At 43.0% G+C, this 16,968-nt stretch overlaps 1 pseudogene; it reads left to right on the top strand.

Moving 5' to 3' along the window:
* LOC102438506 overlaps positions 1-14,799 on the top strand; it is a 142,151-nt pseudogene extending 127,352 nt beyond the window's left edge.
* Positions 14,800-16,968: the final 2,169 nt, after the last annotated feature.

Genomic DNA, 16,968 nt, shown 5'->3' on the forward strand with positions numbered 1-16,968 from the left:
CACACACACACACCTCGCTTCACCAATTCGGAAATCTAAGATTGCTTTTAGATTACTTGCTGTTGATAAAGAAGCCAACTGTCTTTTTCTGGATGCACTAAACTTAAAAGCAGGATAGAAGTTACCAAATTATCGATTCCAGTTCAAGTTATTTTTTCCATTAACCATAATATTACAAGAAACTTACACTGAACTACAAACCATATTTTAAGGAATGTCCATGTCCCCATTTTTCCCTTGAGCAGGCAACTAATGTTTACCTGTTTTCTGCATTTGCACCTGCGAATAAAATGTTTCTCTCCAAGACCAAGCCTGAGACAAGGTAAGTCCTTGAAGCTGTGTTCCTGGTGAGACCTCATCGGTGTGCAGAAAGGCCCCAGAGTGACCCAGGCTGGAGCCGGGCTGGTACACAGGGAGGCCGTCCTGGAAAAGTAAACCTGGAGTGAAAAGCGAATCTGGCCTCAGCACAGCCACGTGTCGGAAAAGCAGGATAAAGTAGGTTTGCGGTCTCATGGTGAGGCCACTAGGTTTTTACACATGTTTATGTTTATCCACGTTGATAAAATCTCAGTCCCTGGGGCCCCCCAAATCTTTGGGGTCTGAGCTTGTGGTGGGGAGAGGAGGGAAGGCAGGATTGTAGGGCGGGGTCCTGGCTGAGGGACTGGCAGCTTTTCCTGACAGCGGTCTAGAAACTCCAGATTGCCAAGTTGCAGCTGCTTGGTCCTCCTGTGCCTTCTCTAAAGAAGGAGGGTCCTGTGGGGCAGGTGGGCTGTGGCCATGTGCCTCTCCGTCTCAGTGCCCGTGTCTCTCACCTCTGCTTTCATCCTGCATTTCTGAACTTCTGTGTACACGAGACGCACCTGGAGGAGCCGTTCAAGATAAACTCCCAGATGCTTACTCTTGAGCCTGTGACTCAGTACACCTCACATTTTGAATAAACGCCATGCATAGTGCTGATATCGTTTGTCTAGTTCAGTGATGGCGAACCTTTTGAGCTCGGCATGTCAGCATTTTGAAAAACCCTAACTTAACTCTGGTGCCATGTCACATATAGAAATTTTTTGATATTTGCAACCATAGTAAAACAAGACTTATATTTTTGATATTTATTTTATATATTTAAATGCCATTTAACAAAGAAAAATCAACCAAAAAAATGAGTTCGCGTGTCACCTCTGACACGCGTGTCATAGGTTCGCCATCACTGGTCTAGTTCCTCAGTTTGAAATGTTTCTTACCCTGTAAGGGACTCCTCGCGGGAACAAGAGAAGAAAGTAGAGAAACCAAAAGAGTCAACGTTTCTCCTTGTCAGCAAATCTGAACCGGCAAACTGATATATGTAACCACAGGTTCCATATGATTTTCCTAATGATGTTCCCCTCTATCCACCTCTAGCTAACGCATCTGTGTTACAGTCATCAATCTTTTATATTATTTATCTATGTGTGTAAAGTGGGCTTCATTCAAGAAAGGATTTTAAAGCTTCTTACAAACTGTATCATATATAAGTTGAAAAAATGTATAATAAAGGATTAAAAAACCGTGGATGGCAAAGGCAAAGCCGTTAAACTTGAAAAAAGAAATGTTATTTATTAAGTAGAAATTTTCAACTTAACTCTAATACTTCATCTCTTCAAAAAGGGAGGTCATATGTACCCTTTATAATCACTTCATAGCATCATCGACATGATCTAAATGTTCTATAAACTAAAAACAAAAACATGTTTTGATAACTAACTCATTATCAGTGCAGAAAGTAGGAAAATAATGATAAGTTTGAATGATTGACGACAATCAACTTTAGTATTTAGGTGTGCCTTCTTCAGTTTGGAGATATATATGTGAACATGCATATGCATATTCATAGGATACATTGAATATGTCATAGTTGGGGTTATGCTACAAGAACTTTTTTCTACTTTATATAAAACTAGAGGCCCAGTGCACAAAGTTCTTGCACGGATAGGATCCCTAGCGACTGCTGGCCGGAGCCTCCCTTCCCGCAGTTGGCTGGCTGGTCCCGCCCCCTGGTCGAACTCCCTATGGAGGGGACAATTTGCATATTAGGCTTTTATTATATAGGATGTCCAGAATAGGCACATTTATAGAGAAAGAAAGTAGATTAGTGGTTGCCTAGAACTGGAGAATGGGCAGACGAGGTGAGAGTGGCTGAGAAGTGACCGTTAATGGATAAAAAGTCTCTTGTTAGGGTGATAAAAATGTTCTAAAATTATTGTGATGATTGAGCAACTCTGTAAATGCATTAAAAACCATTGAGTTGTGCACTTTAATTGGGTGAACTTTATGGTGTGTGAATTATATATCAATAAAGCTGTTAAAAATATTTCAGTTAGCTACATACCAAGATTTCACAAAATAAATTCCATATTTTCTTTGCAATTTTCTTCCATCACCTTATATTGAAATGAATATCAATTTATGTTAGTTTGTATATCAATTGTGAGCTTATACGAGGGATCACTTTGTTCTACTTTGAAAATCTTACAAAGTATTTAAATAAAATCATATTTACGCTCTTCCAAGAGAGGGGGCAGCCATATTCTGAATTAACATACATGGTAACAGCAAATATGGACTCAATCATTCATCCAATAACCACTGAGGGCATGCCACTCGCCATCCCCTGTCTGGCCACTGAGCATCCAGCCTTGAGCAGGAGAGACGAAGGCCCTGCTTCTACCAGCTCACGCTCTCAGGGGCCATAGCACATGGAGTGCACATGCCTGTCCCTCTAGCTTTTCTTCTACCAACCACGAAAGTAATTTGTTAGATACAATATGAAAGGCACCTTAAAAAATAAATGTGAGGGGCAGGTATAGATTGATAGAATTTTAAAACTTTAGAGGTTCATAGTAATTTTTATAATTTGATCCTTTTATGGACATGGGAATGGACCCACAGGAGTTCAGTGATTTGATGGAGGAAGTGAGCATGTAGCAAAATGAAAACTTCTAAAACCACAAACTCATGTATACAATACAGCAAAGAAATCATTTTTCTCTCTTGAGGCATATTTATAAGTCAGATTTTCTGGGAAAGTCCCAATTATAGGTGCTTTTATACTTTTCCAAAGACCATTTTGAATGTATAAGTATATAGATTTATTTTTATTCCTTTGTTAAGGCTTATAAAAAATAAATTCCTAAGTCAAAAGTGGTGTTTCTTTTAAAGCATGTTTTTGATTCCTTTGTCAGGCCATATTTTGGGTTTATAAAATACAATCACCATAGCCACATTCTTCTCAAAAAGAGTAGGTAGTTGTGGCTTTGGAGTTCCCTGTCCTTTGCACTTGCCAATATCATTAACTTGCTAAACCTGAACTTCTGCTTTACTCAGAATCTTTAATTACTCCCTGCTTCTTTCAACCCCTTCATTATTACAAGCAATTAAATTGCAGAAGTAACGTCATCTTCTTGACATCTGGAAGATATTACCACTCGTCTCCTTTCTCTCCAACCAAACTCCAGTCTGAGGCTGTGGGACCTCCAGCACTAATGTCTGTGAGGGGGATGTCCAGGCAGGGCCAGCACCAGGAGCTGGCAAGCCGGAGTCGCCAGGCCACTCCGTGACTCAAGACGGTCACTCAACCTTGGGGCCTTGGTCTCTCATCTGTAAAATTAGTTGAGCCCAGCTGGTGTTGCTCAATGGTTGAGTGTTGGTCCATGAACCAGGAGGTCACAGTTTGATTCCTGGTCAGGTCACATGCCTGGGTTGCAGGCTCGATCCCCAGTATAGGGATCAATGTTTCTATCTCTATCCCCCTCCCTTCCACTCTCTAAAATCAATAAAAATATATTTAAAAGAAGGAAAGAAAGAAAAAAAAGAGCGATTCTGCTATGCTTCTATTTCTTAGCCCCAGATACTCAAGCTTAGGGACATGTGAAGATTCAAAGAGCTATGTCTTTATTTTCCCTGAAAAGTCATTATTTACCAGAAACTGAGACATTTATTTCATTAAAGCAATTAGATTTATATAAAAAAAAGAATATCAAATTTACAACTTATTAAAACTAAGATAAAAGCCTTCTTTTTTTTTTTAAGTATTACATTCAACAAAACTTCTGGTTAAACACAGAGCCGCCTGGGGTCCTAGGTCCTTGGGTGGGGCACTGTTAGAACACAGTGAGGCTAGCGTTCTTTTAAGCTCTAAAGCCTAAGATTTTACAAAAAAAAAAGGATAAACTTTGTGCAGAGGCCTTAAAGAAGGCCTTCATTGCATTAAAGAACAAGTGCCCCAGAGAGCCTAGAGGCATTGGTGCCCTTTTATTAAACTGAGAGCTGGGTTTCCTTCCAAGGAAGAAGCCCCTCCCAGCTGAGGGGGAGCCGCTCCTCTCTGCTCCAGGCTCACTCCCTCCAGTCCTGGTTCCAGGACACCAAGGGTTCTCCGCCTCCAGCTGCTCTCCTCACAGCCTGGGGCAGGCGACTCTGCCATCTGCACTTGGGAGTCCTCCTGGCTGGGCAGGAGCCCTCGCCATCCTGCGGCCTGTGACCTCTCAGGTCACGCTGCACAACATGGGCTGGAAAGATGAGGGAGGATCCAGAGGAGGCAGGGGATTAAGGAAAGGTGAAGCTAGCAGTCCCCCGCCCCCTCTCCCCCCCCCCCCGGCCCCCAGAACCTGGACAGACTCCACAAGGAAGAGGATGAAAGGGACCCCAAGGCAGTCCCCAAGAGGAGGTGTCAAGCCAGCTCTGCTCTGGACAGCCTCCTGGTGCTTTAACTCCTGGAGGGACTTGAAGGTCACACACCAACCTCTTGCTCCTTCATTTCCCCATGTGGTTTTTTTTTCTTTTCTTTTGCACTTCAGTCTATGCATGGTTTGTTTGCTTCTAAACTTTGCTGTGATGATAGGACATATTATTGTTCTCCTATTTTTCATAAGGCTTTTCTTGTATTGATGGCAAATGTTTGTGAATATTTTTAGTCACTGTGTCATATTCCATCATATGCTGTGCTATTTTTTTTTTTTTGTCAAAGATGTTCACACTAATTTCTCCCATTCTCCTCTGCAATGAGCTTTATCCCTTCTCTCTTTAAGAAGAGATATTTCTTTTCCCACTTCTCTCACATTTGGGCTGCCTGGTCATTGGTCCTGCTCAACAGAATGTGGCAGAAGTGATGCTATGAGGCTCGCAGGACTGGGCATCCAGAAGCCCTGCACGTCCATCTCCCCTCTTGGCATGCCCTGGGAGGGTCATGTGCGGAAGCCTGAGAGCCCCCTGAGGATGACAGCTAAGGCGCCTCAGCCTACAGGCAGCACTGCCTGCCAGGCACGTGAGCGAGGTCACCTTGAACCTCCCAGCTCATCTAACCCTCCAGCTGAACAGAGACACATGAATGAATCCAGGTGACACAGCTGAGAAGCCACTCAGTCAACCCACAGAATTGTGAGAAATAGTGAATAGCTGTTGTTTTAAACCACCTCATTTTGGGGTGCTTTGTAGTATAGTAAAGGTGAACTGAAACTAATGGGAAAATTGTGACTTGGACAAATTTACAACCCCACCCTAGGAATGTACCCCGGGAAGATTTTGCCACTAGCGGTCAACTGAGCACAGGGATTTATCTGATAGTGGCAAGTGTTGAGTAAAGAGACTTAATAGGACGAGAAGGTTATGAGACACAAGCTCTCATGGTAGACAGTTACTTACAAAGTGATTACCTCATTGCAAAATGAGAAAACCAAAGCTGGCAGACATTAAACAATACAGGTAGTGTTCAAGGTGTTGTCACTAGATAGACGTGAATTTGACTCCTGTCTCTGGGACAGTTAGTGATGTGATCTCTTAATCTCTCAATTTGCTTATCTATAACATAAAGACAATAATATCCAGCTATACTGTTGTGAGGGTTAAATGAGAGAGTGTATATAAAATATCTAGCTTAGTTCTTGGAAAGGGCATGCATTCTATTAATGATAGCTAAGTGAAGAATTGGCATTGTCCCTTTCCCTGTTTGACTCCAAAGTTTATACTCCTTCTACTACTATATTTCACCTTTTATCTAAATGCTCAGCCTAGAAAACAGTAAAGAACAGATTTTATTTCCCGTGTTGCTCATGCTCATTTATTCAATAAATTTTAGTGGAGAATCTACTAAGAATCAGGAGTCAAATTGTACTCCAGGATAATGTGACGAGACAACAGGATATGCAAGTTGTCGGAGGAGACATGTTAATAGCACAGATGACTCTAATTGGAAACCATAATCAGGGCTGGAAAGAATAGGACCATGTCCCACGAAGGTGAGGAGTAAGACAAGGCACAGAATTGATTTAGGGAAGGTTCCTGAGGAAGTGACATCTGAGCTGATATTTCAAGAATAAATAGGAGTTAACTAGGTAAAGAGGGTGTGTTGGAACAATCAGGGGCTATTCTAGTCATAGGGACATCAAGTTCAAAGCCAAAGGAATATGGAACTTTAGGAGAGCTGGGAGAAAAATAATGTAGCCAGGGTGTAGAGAGCAAAGATGAGGTTGGTCTAAGGGGAGACTGGAGAGGAAGCAGGGTCAGATGCCATAAGGTTTGGGGAGCCATTTTGAAGACTTTGACCCTCATCTTACAAAGAGAGAAGCCACTGAAGAATTTTAAGTAGGAGAGTGATATAAACAAATTGATGGGATGATCTTGGTTCTTCAAGAAACAGCAGAATGATCTATTAGTGTTGTTAGCCATGATCTTGGGAGATGGGGAATACCAGCAACTCACACCAAGCCTAGGTCATTCTGCTTTAATATATAATCGACACATGATAAGACGTTGCTGAACAAAAGAATGAATAAATAAATGATTCTTCAGTGGGAAACTTTCAAGCACCTTGATGGGCTAGCCAGGAAGGGATTTGGAGGGTATGGGAGCTCTGAGCATGACTCTGCAAATTATATCAATAAGGGCAATTTATGCAGCCTATGGTTAGAAAAGAACCTGGCATGAGAGAGGCAGTAAGAGAAATTGGGGTATCGTGTGGCCAGTGTCCCCAAACTCTCTACGAAAGCGCTATGTGAGCTTTTCTTTGTTTAAATTTCTGCTTTCCTCAGGTCTCTTTATTTTTTTAAATATATTTTATTGATTTTTTTACAGAGAAGAAGGGAGAGAGATAGAGAGTTAGAAACATCCATGAGAGAGAAACATCGATCAGCTGCCTCCTGCACACCCCCTACTGGGGATGTGCCCGCAACCAAGGTACATGCCCTTGACCGGAATTGAACCTGGGACCCTTCAGTCTGCAGACCGACGCTCTATTCACTGAGCCAAACCGGTTAGGGCAGGTCTCTTTATTTTGTAAATTGTCAGTGATATCTTCTTTGAACATGTCTATAAAGTGCTTATAGGTTCTGAGATGAAAATCATCATAAAGACACAGAGTGGTTGCTTCTCCTCCTCTTGCTTGAGGTGCTCCTTTGATTCTCTCTCCAACCAATCTTCTTTCAGAGGGAACTATCCTGTTTTGGTGCCAATTCTCCTAAACACAGGTCACTGCCGGGAAATAAACATAGCTCAACCTACTGTATATTTTTAAAGCTTCAGCTGTGTAATTCAAGATCAGTCATTTAGAAGCAGCCCCACTCGATGCCACACAGCTTTAAACCCAGCCAGTGTGAAATGAGTCACCCTGTAAGAGCAGGTTGGACTGAAGGCTGTGTCAGAAGACACTTGCATTCCTCTCAGAAATCTATTTTTTCGATAATGAAAGGGATATGGAGTGCAAAGTCACCAGTTATGATGTTCCGAAATGTTTTCTTGAAATAGAAAAGACCCCTGGGAAAATGTGGGGCCAGGAGGACTATACAGTTGCCTCTGGTGGGATAATAAGCAGCCAACGTGCATTCTCTTTTACTTGGTAACTTAACCTACAAGAAAAAGAAAAAGGGGGCGGGAGTTTTATTTCAGCATCAGGCATATGGTTGGCATTCACCAAGTGTTTATTAATAATAATGACTTATGTATGCCAAACCCCCTTTAGAGCAAATTGTCCCAGATCCAAATTTCACAATGAGCCAAAGATTTCAATGCCCAGGCAGGAAGCTCGAAGGATTGGAACAATTCACACATAGTGCAACTCCTGCTCGTCCCACAATGCACTTTCTTCCACCCACTCAGCCCCACCTCTGCCCATCCCCGTATCTAGTGGGGTGGCCCAGTGGAGCCCTCCACCACATCTCTTCAGCTATTAAGGGGTGTTGCTTTTATCACCTATACCAGGCTTTCCACACTTCCTTCACAAGGTAAACTAGGTTCTGAGTTCTTCCTCCCAAGAGCATGAACAAAGACAGCCTTCATGAAAGGGAAAAAACACAGCAGCTGCACCAGCAACAACATGGTGGTGGGAAGGCTGGGTGAGTTCTCCCTGTCTGTTCTCCTCTGCCCAGGGCCTTTGGACCATCCTCTGATTATCTTGGCGAGTGTCCAGCGCTTGAGATAATATACACCCAACACAGTGATTCAAGTTTGCAGATGAGCAAACCTAGGCCACAGGCTTCTCCACCTTCATGTCTTTCAAAGATAAATACAAGATGATGAGCGTGGTAAAGATGGCCATATTCACCATAGATAAAACTTTGGACTCAGCTTGCAGAACTTGGGCTCAAACTCTGGCCTTGAACAGTATGATTCACCTTCTCATCCAAGAGGAGCAGAATGAGATCCTTATTGTCACTTGGCTTGCCAGACCATATGGATTTTGCCAAGTTTAGTGCATTTCTTCCCCAAACACATCTGCCTTCAGAAACACACACAGCTTTTCACACCATCCTTACAATGAGCTATTTTAATTGCTATCATTTGCAAGATTGCGAGGGGCCAGGGCAGCTTTGTTTGCAGGTATAATAGAAAAAGAGTTTGTCTTGTTTTTGTAATTATTTAAATTTACTTTTAATAACAGTAATTTTAGTGAGCTCTGTTGTGCATGGGAGAAATGCTGTATTAGTAACAGCCAAGGAAAAGGAATTTCATTTTTTACAGATGTGGTTCAATTTATTGCCAGTAAGAGCACAGCTCCTTCTCCTCAATATCAGTCAACACACTTCAACAAATTAGTCCCCTCGTGCGTCTCAGACACTCTGATATAACCCTGAAGACACAGGAGCGAACAATAGAGATGAAGTCATGGAACTTACCGTCAGTTTCATAGCAGATACAGCCAAATAAAATATAAATACAATGTAATTTCAGTGTTTGGTTTCTTGATCTGGTGTTGGCTACACAGGTGTGTCCAATCAGTAAACATTCAATGAATTGTGGACTTCTATCTCTGTATTTGTGAGTGCATACACACAAATGTCTATACACGCACACCTATATCTTTATCTAAAAGCTAAAAACACTTTTCAAATCTAATGACTAAATGTAACATATTATTGTATACCAGGGAAAGAGAAACTTTTCTAGGTTCTGAAGAGAATTTCCTTAAAACAACTTGCCACAGGCAGAGTATGCTGAACAAACACAGAAAGAGAAAATGTACAAGATGAAGAGCTTCATATGCAGCTAAAATTACCATCTATTATATTGGTGAATGTAAAACCCTATATAATAAAAGCCTAATATGCTAAGTGTCCAGTCATCCGGTCAGCCATTCAATCAAAGCATAATATGCTAATGATATGCTAAGGCCACTCAACCGCTCGCTACGACATGCACTGACCACCAGAGGGCAGACAGTTGACTGGTCGACCAGTCGCTATGACGTGCACTGACCACCAGGGGGCAGATGCTCTGACCAGTAGGCTAGCTTGCTGCTGGGGTCTGGCTGATCAGGTCTGAGCAAGATGGGCCGGACATGCCCTGGAGCCCTCCCGTGGTCCCTCTCTGGCTGGCCAACCTCCTGCATCCCTCCCCGGCCCCGATCATGCACCGGTGGGGTCCCTTGGCCTGGCCTGCGCCCTCTCGCAATCCGGGACCCCTCGGGGGGTGTCGGAGAGCCAATTTTGGCCCTATCCCGCAGGCCAGGCTGAGGGACCTCACTGGTGCACTAATTTGTGCACCGGGCCTCTAATAAATAAATAAAAAGGCAAGGATTCTCCAAGTAATGTTTTGGAGTGTTTCAGAGATTCTAGTCAATTAAATGGTTTTAAAGGGAGTGTGTCTGAAAGCAAGGCCTTCTGGACTGTCTGAAATATAGACTATGGCAGGGATGTATGACAAAGGGTTGGGGGTGCTGACCTTTAACAAAGAGACAGCCAGATATTTCTCCAGGAAGACTGGGTTGTTTTGGATATGCAGTCTAAAGGTAAACCACATGCAATCCCCAGAAACAAAGGAGAGGCAGCTCTTTTCATAGCAAAGAGGAAGTCAGAGAGCTATTACAGAGTTCTTCCTGTTGGGCCTCACAAATGACATAGGGGGTGAGAGCTCCCCTTCCTGGCCTCCTGACTTCATTTTAATTGAGGTTTCTGTTTGTTAAATTTTTTAAATATATGTTTTTATTTATTTAGAGAGAGAGGAAGGGAGTAGGAGAGAAAGAGATAGAAACATCGGTGGGAGAGAAACATCATTGATCAGTCTGTTTGTTAAATTTTTACCTTGAGCATCTTTGGCACAGAATCTGGCCTAGACAGAAGACCAGGTGAGTCCAAGCAAAGCTTTGGGGACCCTGCTGTGGTCCCAGGAAAAAGCAGAGGCCAGGATTCAGCAAAGCCAGAGCAGAGCGGTGGGAAGCACCAGGGGTGGCTGGTTAAACGGGTGCTGCCTCCTGTTTGCAGGAGCTCTTTTCTGTTTATTTCAGGATCCAAGCAGAGATTTCAGGGTCAGGATGAGTGTCCAGCTGCCACGCATCAGTGACAAAGAAGAGCAAAGGGGAATATCAAGGTCAAAGTCTAGGGGCTGAGGAAATGGGAGAAGATGGAGGCAAAGCAAGCAGGCAGATTATAGGGTGATGGCTAACCCCAAACTCACTCTGGGAGGTTGAGACTTCTGCAGTCAGGCAAGAGAGAGTAGCAGGGCTGGAGTTTACATTCCCACCAAAACAAACAAAACCAAAACCTAACACACTGAGCAAAACATTTGAAATGACAGTTTTCAGACCTTCCCCAAGAGGCAGCACTGGGAGTGAGAGATTGAATACACAAACCCTGGTCAAACTACACATAAAAATCAAACTCTGACCCACAACCTGCAGCCACCAGCACAGGAGGCCAACCTACCATCTGCAGTAACCAGTCCCTAGGAAGTGAGACCTCCATCTCTAGCAACCTGTCCAGGAAGCCAAACAATAACCCCTGTAATAATCAGCCCCAAATAGCCAAGACTTGGGTAATAAATGACAGCTTCTCTGATTTTTGTCCCCACCTCCAACTCAAAACCAACCAGAGAAAGCCAAATGGTGTACTCTTAACCAATCAGACAAGATGCCCAAATTCTAGTTAGCCTTCCTACAGCTTCTCCGCACCTATAGCCTCCAGGCAGAAGATTTGCTTGTTTCATTTGTGAGGTCTTTATTTATAATTTTCACACAGGTGTGTGATGTGCTGCGTCCCATGACCACCCCAGCTCACTGCCAATGGAGAGATTTCTGGCCACAGCACAGGAGGGCACTGGAGTGGAACAGAAAGAGTGAGAGTCTGGGGAGGACAGGCTGGCTGGTGATGAAGCAAAATCTTGGAGAAGAGAGAACTACACAGAGAGATCATCCATTTAGCACGTGGGCAACTGGAGCTAAGTGCCCTGGGGACATTTGAAGGCTGTATAGAGCACCTCAGTTACCCTGGCCAGAGGGTGAGGAATCTGGAGTATTTATCCTCCCATTGCTCCTCCACCAGGGGCTGAAGGCTAGGTCTTAAACATCAACTCCCCAGTATTTGTGACCTGCTCTCCCCCCAGTGTAGAAAAAAGCCTGGAGAGAGTCACAGCTGGAATATGGATAAGGCACTGATAGTGACTGAGTTACCTTTTCATTTCTAATTTGCTAAGAGTTAACTTTTATCATGAATTGGCAATGAACTCTATTAAATGTCTTTTACACATCCCCCGTGGGCCTAAGCTGGCAGTCAGACATCCCTCTGACAGCCCAGGAGCCCTTGGGGGATGTCCGACTGATGGCTTAGGCTCACTCCTCGCAGGGAGTGGGCCTGAGCCACAGTTGGACATCCTTAGCGCTGCCAAGGAGGCAGGAGAGGCTCCCTCCACCTTTGCTGCGCTCGTAGCCATCAGCCTGGCTTGTGGCTGAGCAGAGCTCCCCTGTGGGAGTGCACTGACCATCAGGGGGCAGCTCCTGTGTTGAGCGTCTTCCCCCTGGTGGTCAGTGTGCATCATAGCGACTGATTGTTCTGGTGGTTCTGCCGTTAGGGTCAATTTGTATTATTACCCTTTTATTATATAGGATTGACATGATCATGTTTTCTTTTCACTTTTATTCTATTAATGTAGTGATTCATTTCAAAGGTTAAACCAACCCTGCTTCCTAGAATAAATCCAATTTGTTTCTGATAGATTGTCATTTTTATATATTGCTGATACTCACTATGTACTTCAAAATATACTATACATCATAAAGTATATATGATTTAAAGTATTTGATAACATTTTATTTAGGGCTTTTTGCATCTTTACTTATGAGGGTAATTGACCTGAACTTGTCTTTCATTCTAGTGTTTTTGTCAGGTTTTGTCATTTAGTGATTCTGGACTTATAAAATGAGCTAGGAAGTCGGCCAGCATTTTCTGTATTTTTTGGAAAATTTTATATAAAAATGGTAAGAAGAATCTGCCAGTAAATCCTTCTGGTTCTGGAGATTTGGGGAGTGTGTTTAATTACAAATTTGAGTTTTTTCCCTAAAAATAGTACTATTTTGGTTTTCTACTTCTTCTAAATCTGCTTTTGGCAACTTGTGTTTATCTAAATTGAAAATAAGTGTACAGTGATGGTTGGCAAAATATCAAAGATAACTAAATTTAATTATTATTGCATATATCTGAGTGATATGTTGATGGGCTAGTAATTTTGGGGAGAGTAAAATAATAATGACCATGTAATTAATAAACTATTATATATTTATTTCATGAAATTTATTTTCTTGGCTTTCTTTTAATGGAGTCACTAGTTATGCTTCCATAATTAAAAGTTTTACATAATTTGTGTTCTGTTGCCACTAATGCCAAATGAAGCAGACTTTCTTGATCATTGTAGTTATTGCATTGACTTTAATTAATTCCAACTTGGAAAAACTATTCTACCAAGAGAATAGCAACTGGAATGTCAATAAGAATATTAAAGAAATTTTTATATTCAGTAATGAACCATAAAATTGACATATCATGATGCATACATCATAATGTGTTGGTATGAATTGTCTTTATCCAGAAAATTTTATGAAATATTTTGTATTATTATATAAATTACTATAATTTATGTTACGATTTTCACCATGTACATCTACACAGTATTTTAGTTTTTCTTCTTCCAAATTTAAAAAATTTGGTATTATTAGGAAGAAAGTTGAAAATAGCAGGCATATTTCTCAATTTACTTAAATCTCTTTAATTAAGATTATACTGTAGCTTCATGTTTAATGGCCAGAATACAGTCTCTATAGAAATTGGGTTGGGGATTCTTTGTATCTGAATCTTTTCCTTTATAGTTATGTGAGCATTTTTATTTTAAAAAATTCTCTTATGAGGTGATGGTGTGCTGCATGTTATTTTTGGAACCAGTGGGTGGCTGTGGAGCTCCGTGGTCTCCGTGTACGGTGGGCATGCACCACGTCTGTGGGGGTGGCCTGGTGAGGCAGCTCTCCCTGAGCAAGGCATCAGTCACCTTGTATCCTGGCGTGAGTTCTTCTTATTTAATATCAACAGCATCTATAATAATAAAAGTGTAATATGCTAATTAGACCAGATGTCCTTCCAGGCGACCTTCTGGACAAAGCCGGGGCTGTGAGAAAAGCCCAGGTCCCGGGTCCCGGGTGCCAGAGGGAAGCTGGTGCCAGCAGCTGGGAGAAGGAAGGCCTACTCTTGCACGAATTTTGTGCACCGGGCCTCTAGTTTTATATAAAATAGCATGACATATGTCCATCTGAAACCTTTACTCGAGTGCAGAAATATGGACTCACCTTGCTTGTAACTACTGATCCTGAGCTCATGAAATACCTAAACAATGTAGAGATTGGTTATACAGTGGAGCCTTGACTTACGAGTGTTCTGACTAACGAGTTTTTCAAGATACTAGCCGTCTCTCGGCCGATTTTTTGCTTTGAGTTGCGAGCTAAAATTCGGGTTACGAGCCAGCTTCAGATACCCCACTGCTAGTTGGTGCAGCTAACATCACAGTGAACGCCACAACATCAGCCCAGCATCACGTGTCTCACTCGATCACTTTTTGATTTGACATACGAGTAATTTGAGTTACAAGCTCCGTCACGGAAGGAATTAAACTCGTAAGTCAAGGCCCCACTGTACAAGTGTTCAGTGCAGAAAAAGGCGGGGGGTCATCTCGAATACTGGAAGTGGTGAGGTCCTTGAAAGATGGCAGTTTGATATGGAGTGTGGCAAGACTGCCAAAGATGACAGAACACCCAGAGGAAAGTTTCAGAAAACGACCCCAGGTAAAATTGATTCAGTGATCAGCCAGATCGCAGCTCCAGTGACATTTCTGCTGCTGTTGGATGATTCTTGTTCATTTGATCCACTGACTTATACCAACAAAGATTTGGTTGTACCTGAAAAGTGGAAAGAAGAGTCGGGACCACAGTTCATTACCAATTCTGAGCAAGTCCGTCTGCATTCCTTCTCCACTACAATCCACAAAGTAAACAGCATGGTGACCGACAAAATCCCTGTCTATGACTGAGGATGAGACAAGAACAATAATGGAATTCTCAATTGTGTTTCCTGAAACCAAGTCAACTATAGTTCATGTTTTATTTCATTGATTAATTTTTAGATGGGGAAAAGATAACATTATACTGTACTGAACCGTGCATACTTGTTCTATTTTTTGGTACTTGTTTGACTTTCTATAGGGTTGACATAATTTATTGCACACTGTTCAAAGGGAACCAGCAGATTACATCAGCACTGTAATGTCAATTCTCTGAAGGTGGTAACTGAAGATGGAAAAACTTTTGCTCTAAAGCTAACTGCCTTTCTCAGTCAGACCTTTTTGGTCAAGTAGCTTGACTCAGAATATAGGTAAATAGAAAACACCCCTCAGAAAGGAACAGACAGTCCGGGAGGACTTGACCCAAGCCCTAATTCTGCCTTAAGGCTGACCCTGGAAATTTGATTTTTCTCCAAGAGAATAAACAGTCAACTTTGGTGAGAGTTGCATTCTGCTCACCTAAGACTTCCCTCCTTACTAGTTTTCTCCTACTTCCCATAAGCCCTCCCTCGAGAGTCACTTTAGCAGGGACACAAATCAGAGTGTTCTGTGAAGGGGCAGTGGCTAGTTTAGTGAAGCACTTCGGACATTTGGTTTCCAGACAACTTTTTAGGAATAAACAAGTCTAACGTAACTTTGACTGGTGATATTCTATTGTTTTGTAGAAGAGTCATAGACTGCCAATGTTTCATCTGACTAAAAGAACGAGTGAGATCGGTCCACATAAACCGGCCCTCGGGCTTCATAGGCACCCACGCGCGCTCTGTGGGGGGCCACTGCAGAGGATGTGCCCCAGGAGGAGAAGGTCCATCCTCACTGCAGAGAATGCGGAGCAGGCGGAAGACTCCCTCAGACTGGCCCGTGTTTGGCCTCATGTTATTATTTGCGTGCAGCAATAACCCTCTCCGGCATCTGCTAGGAAGCGTCTCCCCCACTCTCTTCCCATCGTGCATAACATAACGAGTTTTCAAAGGGAGAATGACTTCTCTTTTGGCATGTGGAGCATTTGTTTATAGCTGGGCTTGCAAAAAAGAATCTGGGATTATTTATTCATAATATGCACGTTGCTAAATAACAGATGGTCTGCAAAATAATATCTTTTGCAACGAAAAAAAAAATGGTTGAGTTTTAAGTGCCTAATGTGGAAGGAGTCTCATGTTTTAGAAAAAAGTCCTTCAAGGGACACCAGACTGCCAAGACCAGGCAAACACCTCCAAGATCACAAAGATCTATGTAAAAACCAGGAGGTCCTCTCTCTTGACGTGGTGGTTCCACCCCTGTGATTGCTGTTTTTGTGACATGGAAGAACAGTGACGTGCTGGCGAGGTCCAAGGGCTGGAGCTCATCACTGCGTTTCCCCAAAACAACTGAGTAATCGCAATAATAGCAGTTTCATATTAATTCTGAAGACATGGGCACCTCATGGCCTCACAGAGAAAAGAGAAGAGAGGAGAGAGGAGGGGACGGCTGGGAGAGGAGAGGGAGGGAAGGAAAGGGAAGAAAAGGGAGAGAAGAACACAGGAAGGGAAGGGAAGGGAAGGGAAGGGAAGGGAGAGAAGAAAACAGAACAGGACAGGCTGCCCTGGATTGTTTGCCTGGAACAGCTGCCTCACCTCTCTTGGTGGGGGTGCTACTTCCAACAACAACTTTTCTGTCTGGATGTTGTTTGATGTGCTGTCTCCTGGGGACATTTGCCTGCTCTCTTACGAAGGAGCGGACAGCAGCGTAAGGGGGCTCTGAGATAGGACTAACACAATAGGAGTACTTGTGAGACACAGGAGATGTGGCCTAAGAGGAGAGAAGCCCCTTTCTTGCTTCAAAGATGAGCTAGTTCTCTGCCTCAGCAGCTAGAGGGGTAGGGCTGAGGGGGAGGGGAGCGAGGAGGAGAGGGAAGCAGGAGAGAATCCTCTGGAAGGTTGAGGAGGGGCCAGCCTATTTTCTGTCCCCAGAGTGAGGAAAACAGACTAGGGTGAGTTGACTTTTGGGACAAGGGACTCTTTAAGGGCTTAGCAATTAACTGGTAGGCTGGGTTTTTCTCTTTTCAGAAGGATAGGGGCAATACTGACTTATGAGCCTGAGGTTATTGACAGCTGGCAAGAGGCGCCTTGGGGCTCTTATTATGCTAAAGCATCTCAGTTA

The sequence above is a fragment of the Myotis lucifugus genome, unplaced genomic scaffold (assembly GCF_000147115.1).
Source record: "Myotis lucifugus unplaced genomic scaffold, Myoluc2.0 scaffold_58, whole genome shotgun sequence".
NCBI lineage: Eukaryota > Metazoa > Chordata > Mammalia > Chiroptera > Vespertilionidae > Myotis > Myotis lucifugus.